At 40.4% G+C, this 13,185-nt stretch overlaps 1 protein-coding gene across 8 annotated transcripts in view; it reads right to left on the minus strand.

The window, feature by feature from the left end:
* The window catches only part of MEIS1 (Meis homeobox 1), a 135,166-nt gene that overhangs the window by 24,885 nt on the left and 97,096 nt on the right, over nt 1-13,185 (minus strand). The gene's annotated exons all lie outside the window — the stretch shown is intronic.

A 13,185-nucleotide genomic window follows, 5' to 3' on the forward strand; every position in this document is an offset into this window, starting at 1 on the left:
GTATGGTCTTCACTGTATTTTATAGGATAAAAATCAAGACAAGCCCTTTGGACCATACACAAGTGTACACGCCTTGATGGAATATTTTTATTAGAACCATGGAATCCCAAAGCAGAACCTTTTGGACCAACCTGCTCAGCTAAGGCCTCCAGCAACTAAGCACTTTGATAGCATGGCACTCTCTCTCCAAATACCATATTGCTGGATGCAAATATCAAAATTAAAGTGGGTGCATTTTTAATCCACTGTTCCCCTGAGCTATTCTGAGAAGCACAAACAAACTCACTTCAACCAAAGTTTGTTTCCCTATCTGAATGTCAACACATGCTGGGATTCTGAACATAGGCCAATATAAGGTCAAAGACCAGCATAGTTTGCATGCTATGAACAAGCCCAGCTATGCTCCTCATAAAACAGGATAAAAAAGCATTACAGGATTAGATAATAAAGCGAAATCCGTACCTTCTTGTAAGAATGTTTGGAATTCTACTGAAATGAGTTTGGGCACAGATACGTTTTGCTCAATAATCAACTATATCTGAATTGGAAATATACATTCCTACAGCCTGGGGCAGGAGCTGAGGACACGGTGTGCATCTGTGGAGACATTGCCTAGTTTGAAACACTGCATTCTAGTAAACTCTCCCGAGATAAAAACCGTTCTGATAGTCAGCAGCCAATTCTCTTATGGGTGGGAAAGGGCACCCCTAACTCTCAATTTAACTGTCTGTGCCACAGGAAACTGAATTCTGGTCTATTGAATGTTAATTAACATAGCTTTTAATCTCATTAATAATGTCTGATTAGATGCTAAGAAGGCTCGTTAATGACCACTTTAAAGCTCTTATATGCACCTTTGAATATGTTCTCTATCTATACACCTGGGATTCGTTGGCGGAGGGCAGAGATGTAGCAATTTTTCCCATAAGCATTGTCTTTGATTGTCACTTAATCAATAAATACACAATTAGAATAAGGCTTTGCTTTCATGGAATATAGTTCCTTTCTCTAAAGAGCTCCAAGTATATTAGAGACAAGATGGTAATTAATCCCCATTCTATCCCTTTGGGGGACATAAATGGAATTGATTGTCCCTCCTGTTTTACAGGTGAGGAAACTGACCAGGGGAAGAGATGACCAGCAGCCACACCACTCAGCGATATTTCCTGTTTCCCTTCCAGGGTCTAAGCTGCACCATGAAAGAGGGACGTGATCTCTACTCCCGGCCCCTGCCCCCCGAGCCTTCAGACTGCTTACCAGGACTTGCTAGGCCCGCCACTCCGCAGCCCTGCCCACCTCTCGGCCTTGGTGGCCTTTTCCTCAGCCCACCTCAACCCTCCTTTCTATCCTTTCAACACTCAAGCTTGTCCTACCACTCAGGTCCCTGCTCCAATGTCACCTTTGTGTCTCAACTCAAATGCCAAGCCTTACCCACTCCACTCTCCACCTGCCCACCTTATGACTCTCACACCAGCCTTTTCCTTCTTACTGAACAGCAAGCACTGCTCCCTCAAACACTTGTTCTGACTACCCGTTTCCTTGGTGTGTCTCTACCCACTCATTTAGCAACTCCAAAGCCTGTGCCTTTGTTGTTCACCATTCTCAAATCCCAGACTAGCAGAACAGAAAATCAGTAAATAGTTGTGAAATAAAGGGATAGTCACTCAGATGCAACCTCAAAAGGTACAATTAAAATTTTTCAAAGCCCACAAGAGGAATAAACAATGCAATTTGAGATCCATAACACCACTTTCCTTACTTCACTCCTAAAAGTGAGTCAACCCACTCTTTTCAAATAAAAGTATATAAGCCTCATAATTGGCTAAGATCATGTGACAATCTTCCTACTCAACGTAGTGCCAATCATCCTGGCAAAAAACTCATGATTGGATACTGGGCTAAGAGCAATCTTCTGGGCTAAGAGCAATCCTCGACGCCAAGGTTTAAAACATACCTCCCACAGCATAAAGGCTTGCCACACAATGCAAGCAAATGAATCTCTTATCGGATGAATAGAATTAAAGTGGGTATATAGTAGTTCCATGTCAACACTAGTTGAAGAATTGTACTTAGGCGCACATGACCCTATCAGATTGTATGTTATGCTGCCACTCACTGAGACTTTGAACAAGGAACAACTTTTCTAATTCTCAATTTTGTCATCTAAGAGCCATCAAAGTTAAAGGTTACCCAGGCTAGCAATTCTTACAGAATATAAGCCTGATTTTGAAATATGGAAATCTAAGCATCCAGCTATTGGCACTAAGCAGGTCCCTGGATGAAGTCGTTTCTCTCAATGTCATCTTGTTACAACGTTGATGAGATGCTGTGGGAACTTGACTCTTGTTTACATCATCAGCCGATAGTAAAATTGGTTTTGGTATGCTTTATTTTGATGAAAGGTTAAGAACCTACTGATGACATTAAGTGAGAATGTACTGTATTTGCCATATAAAGTGGTAGACCAATGTACACAAGCGGTTTCCAATCTGGAACATTTTTATGTAATTTTCGTAAGTTTTATGGCTCCTATGAAAATCTCTTTTAGTGATTTTCAGTAGAATGAACAAACATGTCAGTAGTCTCTCTTTACTATAGCTGGATGGCAGTACCGCTGTTCTGTATTGTTAGTTGTATCTTAACAGTATGACCAGAACTGGATAAAAATTAATATTTATGCCACTTACCTTTAGTTACTTTGAAAATTGAGAATTGTCACAGTCATTTATTTGTGCTGTGTTTTCAAGAATATTTCTGCATGCCTGTTTCTGAGCAAGTTTTAGATCTAGTCTTACAAAGCAAATGGAATTCACATTTTATTTATGCAAGTGGTGTCAGAAAAATTCTCTTTGGATCATTAAAATTACCTGAATCATTACAGCTTCAAAGAGCAATCAGATGGCCCTCAAAGTTTCAGTGCAGATTTAGATTGTTTTTCACATCCTGCAGTTTCTGATTTCATAATTTAAATATCATAAAATGAGAAAGTTCTACCCTTTTTTCCCCTCTGTCACTTTTCATGTGATCTGATTTTAAGTAATTGGAACAAACTGTGTCTAATTTCATGCAGCATAATTGCTAGGCAGCCTCAAGCTATGGAGACCCAGCACTCTGTCTCCATTATACCATTTTCAGTTGTTCAGGATATATATTTTTTAATAAAAATGAATAAGCCTGGACAAGATTAAATGTCACAGTAATCTGGTCATTGTTAACGGGGGAAAAGGGTATCGACAAAATTCCTAAACCCTTGTCTGGGGCAGGTCAACCGCATAGTGTTTTTTCTTCCTCCTAGTCCTTGGCCTTGGGGGTTCCACAAACCTTCAATTCCCTGGGAAAAAAATCTATAATTACTAGTATTACATGAAAGCCATGACTTCAGGTACCTAATCTACAGCCAGACAAAAATTCACAAAGAAGTTGGCTTTTTAACTGAAATCCAGTATGTTTAAATATCTTAAACCTTATGCATCTTTACCAGCTAAGCTTTCTGTGGACAGTAAGAGCTATTTCTTTGTAGACTTAAAAAAAAAAAAAGGCAAAAAACCAACATGCCACAGGCAAGGCTGCTCTACAAACATTCAAAGCCCTGGTGCATTCCGCCCAGGGCCAGTGAGGCCATCAGATGGGCAAAGGTAGACATCATTTTACAAAAGAGATAAAGACAAGTGCCATTTTAGGAAGAAAATGGGAATTTCATTCCAAACCATTGTGACTAAGGGGCTAGGTCACCCCTTGCATTCCCCTGAACACCTCTGCTATTATTGCACCTGAATGGCAAGGACACTAATTTAAGAGAGATCAGGAGGTTCTTGTGAAGGAAAGACGGATGGCACTTGCCAGATACAGCAATCAACCTAATCACTTGGGGATATCAGAGCAAATTTGACCATTCCGATAGACAGGGACAGGAGGCCTCACCTTTGTTGTGTACATTAGCCTCATGCCATTATCTCTTAAAAGCTTAATTATTTGCAAACAATTGATCAAGATGGGAATTTGAGAAAGGATATGCAAGGGCCACTGGGAGAACTGCAAGGCATTAAGAGAGCAAACGAAATTACCGTTAGATCTTACAATAAGAATTAACGATTGAGCCGGGAGAGCTAGGCTGTGCGGTAGCTGCAAGGGTTCTTTCTCGAGTGTTTCCCATTTGATCTGCATTAACACCTCAGGAATGAGTGAAAGCCATAAAACAGTGATTATGTATGGGTAGAGCTGACCCTCCTTCCCGGCATTAAGCCTGCACACAAGTATTAGGCTGGCTCCGCCGAGGAGAGGAGAGCTGCTGGGCTCCAAGGGAAGAGAAGTGGCTTGTGGGTACTGGAACCCCAGCTAAAGGAAACAACTCACAGGATGGTCATCTCGACTTCAGTAATCAACACCCTGACTTCTCCTGTCCAGTGTCCGTCTCTTGCTGAAACAGTAATTGTCTGCCACTCTTCATGTGTTTCTGGATCTGCATGGCGACCTCTAATAATGATCCAGGACAGCAGTGATGGCTTAGAAACCCCATCAAAGAGTAAAATGATTTCTGGAATGTATGTCCTGTGTAGTAGGAATCAAGAATGTCTGAAAGAAAAAAAAATCTACATATGCCTTCCTGTCAAAGTTAAGTCGGAACTGTCATTGTATCAGCCCCAAAGAATAGAAAGTGACAAAGAAAATTACAACTTTCTAAAGAAAGTTCTCTCTGCACAATTCCAGTTTTATTTCTTGCGGTTGGGATCGGGGAGGGGCGATTCTGATGTTAGTTGTCTGGTATTTACAAGTTTATACTACGCTGGAAGAAAACGGATTTATTTGAACCATCAAGCAGACTCTTTGGGATGAGCGTCAGTGGGAAAAGGGAAACTCTTCAGTACACACAGATGAAAAATGTCCAGCCTTATATCTTAACAGTATCCTTGACCAAATGTACCCCTTTCATCAAAGGTTCCACCCCCTGACTGCAAATGTGGATGCCAAGACAGTGATGAACTTTATCTTATCTACCCTGGTAACCAAGTTTCAATAAGGCTCCCTCCCTCACTGCCTTGCCCACCCTAACCGCGCAGTGTAATGGCAGTAGAAAATTTGAAAATAATCCTGTACAGAGCTCGCTGGTGAGATAATGGAAGGCTATGCTGCCCCTTCTCAAGCCTCAGATTAGTAATTTCTTGTGACACGGAACTGCCTCTAGACCGATACTGCAAAACAGCCATAACAGAGCAATAGAGGTGGAAGCAATTTTCAAGCAAAATGTTACATGCTATACTTTAAAAAGGTATAGGAATAGGTACCCAGGGAGCTGATCTAACAGGAGGAATTATGGCAACTGTCCAATATAACCCTTATCAAGGCAGTTTTCTGTTGCTTGGCTGAATATGTTGGAGGAACAATTTCGGAACTTCTTTTATCCTTTTTCCTCCAGCCTTTTGCCTCCTCCACAGCTAAGTTTAATGCATTAATATAAGTTGACCTTGAGCTAAACTCCGGTATGTGATGGAGAGATACTCCCTTTAAGACACAAAAAGAAAAAAAAAAATCCACCATATGGCTTTTAACCATTAGCTCTCTGTGTTCTTTTAAAACTTCTCCTGAGTTTTTGTCATTGGGGAATATTGCAGATCTAAATGAAAACAACCAGCTAGCTATGTATGTGACCTTGAAGACCATAAACAGAAACTTGCTAACCAAATATATTTATATTTGTCTTAACATAAAATCTTTTTTTTTTTTTTTGCCTACAAAAACTTCTCCCACTTTAAACAAACTTTCGGCCATGTTCCCCCTACACATTGACTATGAATAGCTTACACTGTGGCAATCACATTGATCTAGGATACTTTTTCCTTTTAAAAAAATCCATAATGCTTCCCTATTGTCTTCCAGCTTTATGAATTAGTTTTACTGTTTCGGTGAATGCTTTTTTGTCTTCTGACTGCACATTATCAAAGAGACACTTTGTGCCTCCCATTTGCATTACAAAAGCAGTGCGCTGTGCAGTCGGAGAACACAGCCTGAATGCATAGCAGTGGAGTCCTGCATCCTCACACGCTGGCAGCCAAAGAACTGTGGGGTGGCACTGGCTAAGAAGCCAAACGTGTCTGGAGCACCATGAAGGAAGTCACAGGATTCCCACCTGCTTTCTTCAACCTCCACCAACGCTCCCAGATTGCCTAGCTGCTCAGACTCAAATGCGCCCCATTGAGCACTCAGCACTTGCTTTTTCTGAAGCCTAGTCAAACCACTTTCCAGACAATCTCTCTGATTTCCTGCGTATCCAGCAGTGGTTTAAGAAGTTGCTAGTGGAGGTGGGCAGGTAGGGAAGTCAAGGGAGAATCTCTAAACTTGGTCTCATTGAGTGAAAGTGACATCAGTGGGGAAGGAAACATGGGACAATGGGTAATATTCCCTAGTGATCTTTACTTTTGCACAAATGAGACTATCTTTATAATGCACGGCAGTGAAAACATTGTTTCACAGACAATTTAAGAGGCAAATACTACAGTGCCTTGCCTGTCTTACCTATTTGATCCTCTAATTTCTTGTAAATATCAATTATATACAAAATAAAAACACTAAATTAAAAGAAGACAAATGCTTATATTAAAGGATTTCATGGCCCTTTGTATTGGAAACTTCTTTCAAAGTTTCTTGCAATTCTAAAATAATAACAATGTTTTTGATCTATTTATTAGCCATATATATGTTACAGGAATATTTTTAAGTATATGCATTAAAGACATAAAATTTTGACTCTAAATTAGCAATTACTTATATCCTCCTCCTAAAGGTATTAAAATTCATGACGAGTGCTAAAATCATTTTGAACAGTTATGATTATTAATGAACTCTTTGAATATTAATTCTCTTAGTGGAAGACCATGGCTATAAAAGGAAACATCAAAAGACCAATAAGAAAAACAGATGGGAGGAGTCGGGCGTTGGGGGTGGGACTGGAGGAGAAAACTCAAGCTTCTTTGAATCATTTGAGAAAATAGCTCATTTGAACTCTTCCTGCTTGTCAGTAGGACAAACGCATTACGTACATTATCTGATGTGCTCTTGGTGACTGGACTTGGTTCCATTTCACAGATGAGGAAGCTGAGGCTTGGCTCGGTGAGAAAACACGCACAGGGGCTCACAGCTCCTTAGGTATGGGGCCAGGTCTGCCCTCCCCTGCGTCTCTTCACTTGGCTACACTCTCACTGATGTTTCTTTCCCATTTTTCGATTCCCTTTTATAAGTTAAACATTTTAAAACCAAAATATAGGACAATGGAGCATGAATAAACAAAGTTATGAATTGTGGAGAGCAGGGACTGGGTGTTTCTCTGCAATTCTAACAGCCTGGATCCAGGAGAAAGTTGTGGATCCCACCCATCAACCTGGGGGGCAAACATCAAAGGGCAGGGATGAAGCTGAGGGGTGGAAGGTGGTTTACCAGAATCTCACCTCAAATTCTCCGGCCAGCATCCATCCAATGGGATTTTATTAATTACAGCTTAGTAATATTAGCAGGAGTGGTAGAAGTCATAACGGTGACATGTATTAAGAAATAAGGGAGAGCTACCAGGCATTTTCCCAAATACTTCACATGTGTTAACTCCTTTAATCTTCACAGAAACTTTAGGAGGCAGACACAACTATTATGCCCATTTTACAGATAAGGAAACTGGGGCACAGAAAGGACAAATAACTTTCTGAAGTTCATACAGCTGGTAAGTTGTGGAGCTGGGATTTGACACTTGGTGGCAAGATACCAGTTGGAAAAACTCACTTCTAAACTATTTTGTCTTCTAAATGATGGGCAATCCCATTCATTTTTGATGAGTTAATTATGAATATCTCTGGTGGTTACTACTCACTTTATGAAGAAGCTATTACCTCAATGTGTGTGCACGTCTTTTATTTCTACAACTCAGCTCTGTTAATGGAAGCAGTAGTAGATTTTGCCACAAGATACAAAACTCAGTGAGAACTAATACACCCATCACTTTATTACTGTTTATAGCATTGCTTAAAAACGCAGCAATGATGGAGGTTATATACAAGAACTCTCTTGAAGGTTCACAGAATCAAATACCTGCTATTCCATCCAACTACACTACAATTTGCCTTAAAATGTCTGCTTTGAAATAAATTGTTGTGGGGTTTTCTTGCCAATTACTTTCATTTCTATGTGGCTCTTAGTCAAAGATGAGTTAAATTACAACTGGAACCATTTCATTTTAGTAAAATACTAATAAAAGTGCACAAGTGCTATTCACAATGCAACTGGCCCAGTCCTGTGCCCAATAAACATTTGTTGTCTGAATGAACGAGTGCTATTGAAGTTAAAGACACCCCAAATGCCTCAACTAGCATTTATAAATAGATGACTTTAGATATACATCAGAAAACTAGCAGCACCGTTTCAACAACTGTTCAACTTTCTCACTCACTTCTACAAATCCCCAAACAGTTCAGACTGCATTTATTTTATTTAACTGCCATGTATAGAATGCCTACCCTGTGCCAGGCAGTGCTCTCAGTATTTATTCGCTCATTTAATCCTTACATCAGTTCTTTGAGGTGAGTGTATTTACCTTTAAGTTACAGATGAGGAAACTGAGGCACAGGGTCTAAGTTACTTGCAAGTAGGATGGAGCTGGGAGTTGACTCTAAGAAGTTCTGTAGCCCCTGATGCTCTTAATTACTGTCATTACTTGTCTTTCTCAGCAGGTATAATTCCCCCCCAAAGTTTCTCCATAATCAACTCTATGTTGTTATTGGGTTTATTTGTTGTAAAAGTTCCCTTCACTTTCCAGCTGCAAGGTAATAAAATTCAGGTTCTCCATCTTACGGGACCCAGCACAGGACTGAAGAAAGGATAAAGGAGACTGTTTTGACTGACATACAAGCTCTTCCCCCAAAGAACTTCACTTTAACAAATAAAACAAAACAGCAGCACACCATACTGGACCACTTTTCTGAAAAGAAAGTTCATGACTGATTTATACAATGAACTCCAATAAAATAAGGATCTTTTCCAAAGTGCCTACAGCTCATGTCTACTGTTTCAGAGAGCATGCCAGCTAAAAGGACACTAGCCCCAGCCCGGAGAACACTCTTCCACTTTAAAAATCAAAGTGAAAAGGTTTTGAGGCCGTTAAGAGAAAAAACAAGGAAGATGAAATACAACAATACCATTCTGGAATGAGTCTGTTGACAGTCATCATTACTGCCTTTACTAGTACACATGCCCTGTCCAGCATTAAATATTCAGGGAAAAAAATCCCTGTATAAAGAATCAAGTATCTGTAAGTTAGAAGCAAAAACAACTCAGTGAAAGATTTTCTTTTGAGACAGAAACCTAGAAACAGGGAGAGAGGGAGGGAGGGAGGGGGGAGGGAGGGAGGGAGAGAGAGAGAGAGAGAGAGAGAGAGAGAGAGAGAGAGAGAGAGAGAGAGAGAGAGAATGAATTCCTGCTGCTCCCGATATGACTAAAGACCCCTGGAACTGGTACTCATTCTCTAGTGCTAATTTTCCCACTTAAATTACAGTGATGGTGTAGCCTCATCTCATTAGAGATCATTGTCCCCAGTAGACAGTTGTGTTTATGGGGGGCTCTGGCTGTTCCACACCTGCTGATCAGGTTGCTATGTGATCAAGGCTGCATACAAACAGCAGACTCGAGCTTGCTGGACTGCAACTGATGAGCCCGGGCTAATTCAGGGGTGATTATGTAGTTTACTGGACCACTAAACCTCTTTAAGCTTGTAATTACTGCCTATTTGAGTAAAGAACATTCAAAAGCAATTCACTGCATCATGCCTGCCACAGCTGGAAGCAGGCTGCCAGCAGTCTGTGGGGACATTAAAATCTACAGGGACGTGGATGGAAGCCCAGCGAGCAGACAGTGTCAGCAGCACCCGCAGCCAAGTGTGTGCACAGCCCGCTCACCTCCCCTGACCAAGCTTACCATTAAAGGTGCAATGGGAACTATAGAACGGCCATAAAGATGACAAATAATGGACGGTAATGGTACAAACTACATTTTAATGATTTCCCCCCTTTGTAAAACTAAAACTTAAAGAAGTCGTTTCACAATGCCAGAAAGAGAGAGAGAGAGAGAGAATGCATGTGCTTTCAATAATATACACGTCTGAGATTTACTATGTACTTGCTAACAGTTCCATGCAAAAAACAGCTTGGAAACAATAGGCCACCTTTTATGTATTCTAAAAAAGACTGGGATGTAGATTCATTCGAGATCTCTTCCACCCACTTGGCTGCTGTGTTTATTACCTTAGCTGGGAAAATATTGTGTAGCTAGTTGATTGACATTTTCTAAAATCATGTGTGCAGATATTTTTTTGCTGTTAATGAATTAAAATGCCACTCAGACACCTGAGTGAGATGTACTTTCAAGAATCAGAGAAGATTTTGGAACAAAATATATCAGTATTTATCGATGTTCTCGTTTTCTTTTGCTGTCACCTTAACAACTGCAGTTCTTTTGTATAACAAAAGTGTAAAACACGCTTTGCATTGCTGCGGGTGTAATTATTACTTGTCTCTAAGTAACAAAAAAAAGACTGGAACTTAATGAAGGGGGATTAAGTTAATTTCTTTTTTAGCTAACAGTTTCCTGTCTCTTCAAATGCAGACCTTGGTGAATATAATGTTCAGGGAAGGGAAATTAAGCTTTTTTACTTCCCTAAACTCTCCACTTTGGAATATTGACATTAAAATATTAAGATGATGTTTATTCTTTAAAAGTATGTAAATTTGGCATTAAATAAAGCCACAGAAATCCTCTCTGACTACTCCATCCAAAGTCCACAGATGCAGGGGGTTTATGTGTTATCTAGACATCATTCCTATTAATATTCATTAGGTGGGTCTGCTTGCATTTTTATAAGCTGTGAGAGAGGCAAAAGAAACAATCAGAATTCTTTAACACACAGGCATTATCAATTCAACATATGCCAAATAGCAGAGCACCCAGATTTGAAGTTAAGATTCAAATGCAATTTACCTTTACTAAGCTAATTTTCGTGAAAACTCTTTTCCCTCTCCCCATTGTAGTCTAAGCTATTTAATTATCTCTATTCTCTGTAACATACACTTCAATTTTTAAGAGATTATTCAGCTCTATATTTTACCTTGGTTAACAACAAAACCTTTATCTTGCAATCAAACTGGAGAGAATTTCCCCTTGAGGAAAAAAAAAAAGAACCTAAAAACTTTAAATGGTTTTAGTAATAAGATTACCTTTATCTTTATGAACCTTCTTAAGCAAACCATTTTTAAGTCCCCAAAGTATTTATTGACGTGAATTCGCTGTCTGTCTCCAGAGTGGATTATGGAAGAGGGAACAGTCTTAGTCAGATTTGGAACATCCCCAGTGTTTGTTTCCCGAATTACGCTCTCTCGGTTGTCCAATGTAGGTGGACAGGGACATGCTAGCACCACTGTGGCCTTATTTCTGTGGGGTTCTCCCTGATCTCACAGATGTTCATGCAACACCTTGACAAGTGGGAGGAAGAGCGACACCTGCCACCGGCAAGATTTCAAGATAAAACTGGCAGAAATAAAGGGACTCAGTCAAAGTGAACTGGAAGGCCAGTGTGTGTGTTTTTTGTTTGTTTGTTTGTTTTTTAATTTGGATGATCCCTTATTTCGCTACTATTTGTATTTTACATTTTCTTTTTTTTAAAATTTTTTCCCTTCTTTTTTTTTATATATATATTTTATTGATTTTTTACAGAGAGGAAGGGAGAGAGATAGAGAGTTAGAAACATCGATCAGCTGCCTCCTGCACATCTCCTACTGGGGATGTGCCCGCAACCCAGGTACATGCCCTTGACCGGAATCGAACCTGAGACCTTTCAGTCCGCAGGCCGACGCTCTATCCACTGAGCCAAACCGGTTCCGGCTGTATTTTACATTTTCAAAGAACTTCTATCACATTTTACCAAATGTGAGCCTTACAATGACTTGGTGAGGTTGGGAGGGCAGGCAATTTTGTCTCCATCCTAGAGGAGAACAAACAAAACTCAAGAGTGGACACATGGCAGGCTCTGTGGCCACCGAGTTGTGGCTCTTAGGCCTGGAGTCCAGGCCTCCTGCATCTTGAGCTCCTACCCTTCCCATGCTACTGGAGCTCAAAGTCTATCTTGTTAATGATCAAATGAAAAGCTGCAGGCACATCTGTCAAAAGCCTACTGTGAGTTGGAGGACCCGGCCTCCGTTTCAATGTGTAAATGTGCATTGCTCTACACCCAGGGCAAAGCAAAGAACTCCAGCTAGAGCCAAAGCAGAGCGCCTTTCCAATCCGTGGTCATCATTTCTAAGGAAATTTAAGTGATTTCATTGGCAATGCTAAAGTCTTACATAATGCATTTGCCCCTTCTAACCGGGCTTTTGGAAAAGAAATATCCTTACCCATGACTGGATAGTTTGTTCCTCTTTGAAACAGATTTAGTTTTTGTTTTATGTCATGTGTCTTTCTGTGCCATGTCATGTGTGACATAAGGTTGCGAATTGCATATACAAGGGGCCTGATTTCCCCTCCCTAAGACACTTCTTAGGAGAACTATGGTCTATGCAGTGGTTCTCAACCTTCCTAATACCACGACCCTTTAATACAGTTCCTCATGTTGTGGTGACCCCCAGTCATAAAATTATTTTCGTTGCTACTTCATAACTGTAATTTTGCTACTGTTATGAATCGTCATGTAAATATCTGATGTGCAGGATGTATTTTCATTGTTTGTGACCCACAGGCTGAGAACCGCTGGTGGGGAAAGACACCACCTGTGTAGACCAGGAGTGTGGTCATAAGTCCATTTCTGCTTCAGGGCTGTGGTTACACATTGACAAACGACAACTCAGAGGAAAACAGTTTAAGGTTTACTGCTTTTAAAAGGTGAGTTAGGTGCACCGATGCCCAGGGACCCACACGAACTGTGTGACTTCATGGAAGCATCTCAGGCCTCTTGACTTTCAGCTTCCTCATCAGGAAAATGAGGGTGTCAACTCTAATGGTAGTCAAATGAGACCACATCATCCATTTGCTTAGCATAGTACCTGGCATTTATCCAGTGCTTAGCAAAGAGTCATTGAATCTGAGATGACTCTCAATGCTGGGTTAACCTATGTAAAGAAATATATATATATACATATAAATTTGTAGGGAAGAATCATGTCAGAC

This window comes from Myotis daubentonii, chromosome 12, assembly GCF_963259705.1.
Source record: "Myotis daubentonii chromosome 12, mMyoDau2.1, whole genome shotgun sequence".
NCBI classification, from domain to species: Eukaryota; Metazoa; Chordata; class Mammalia; order Chiroptera; family Vespertilionidae; genus Myotis; species Myotis daubentonii.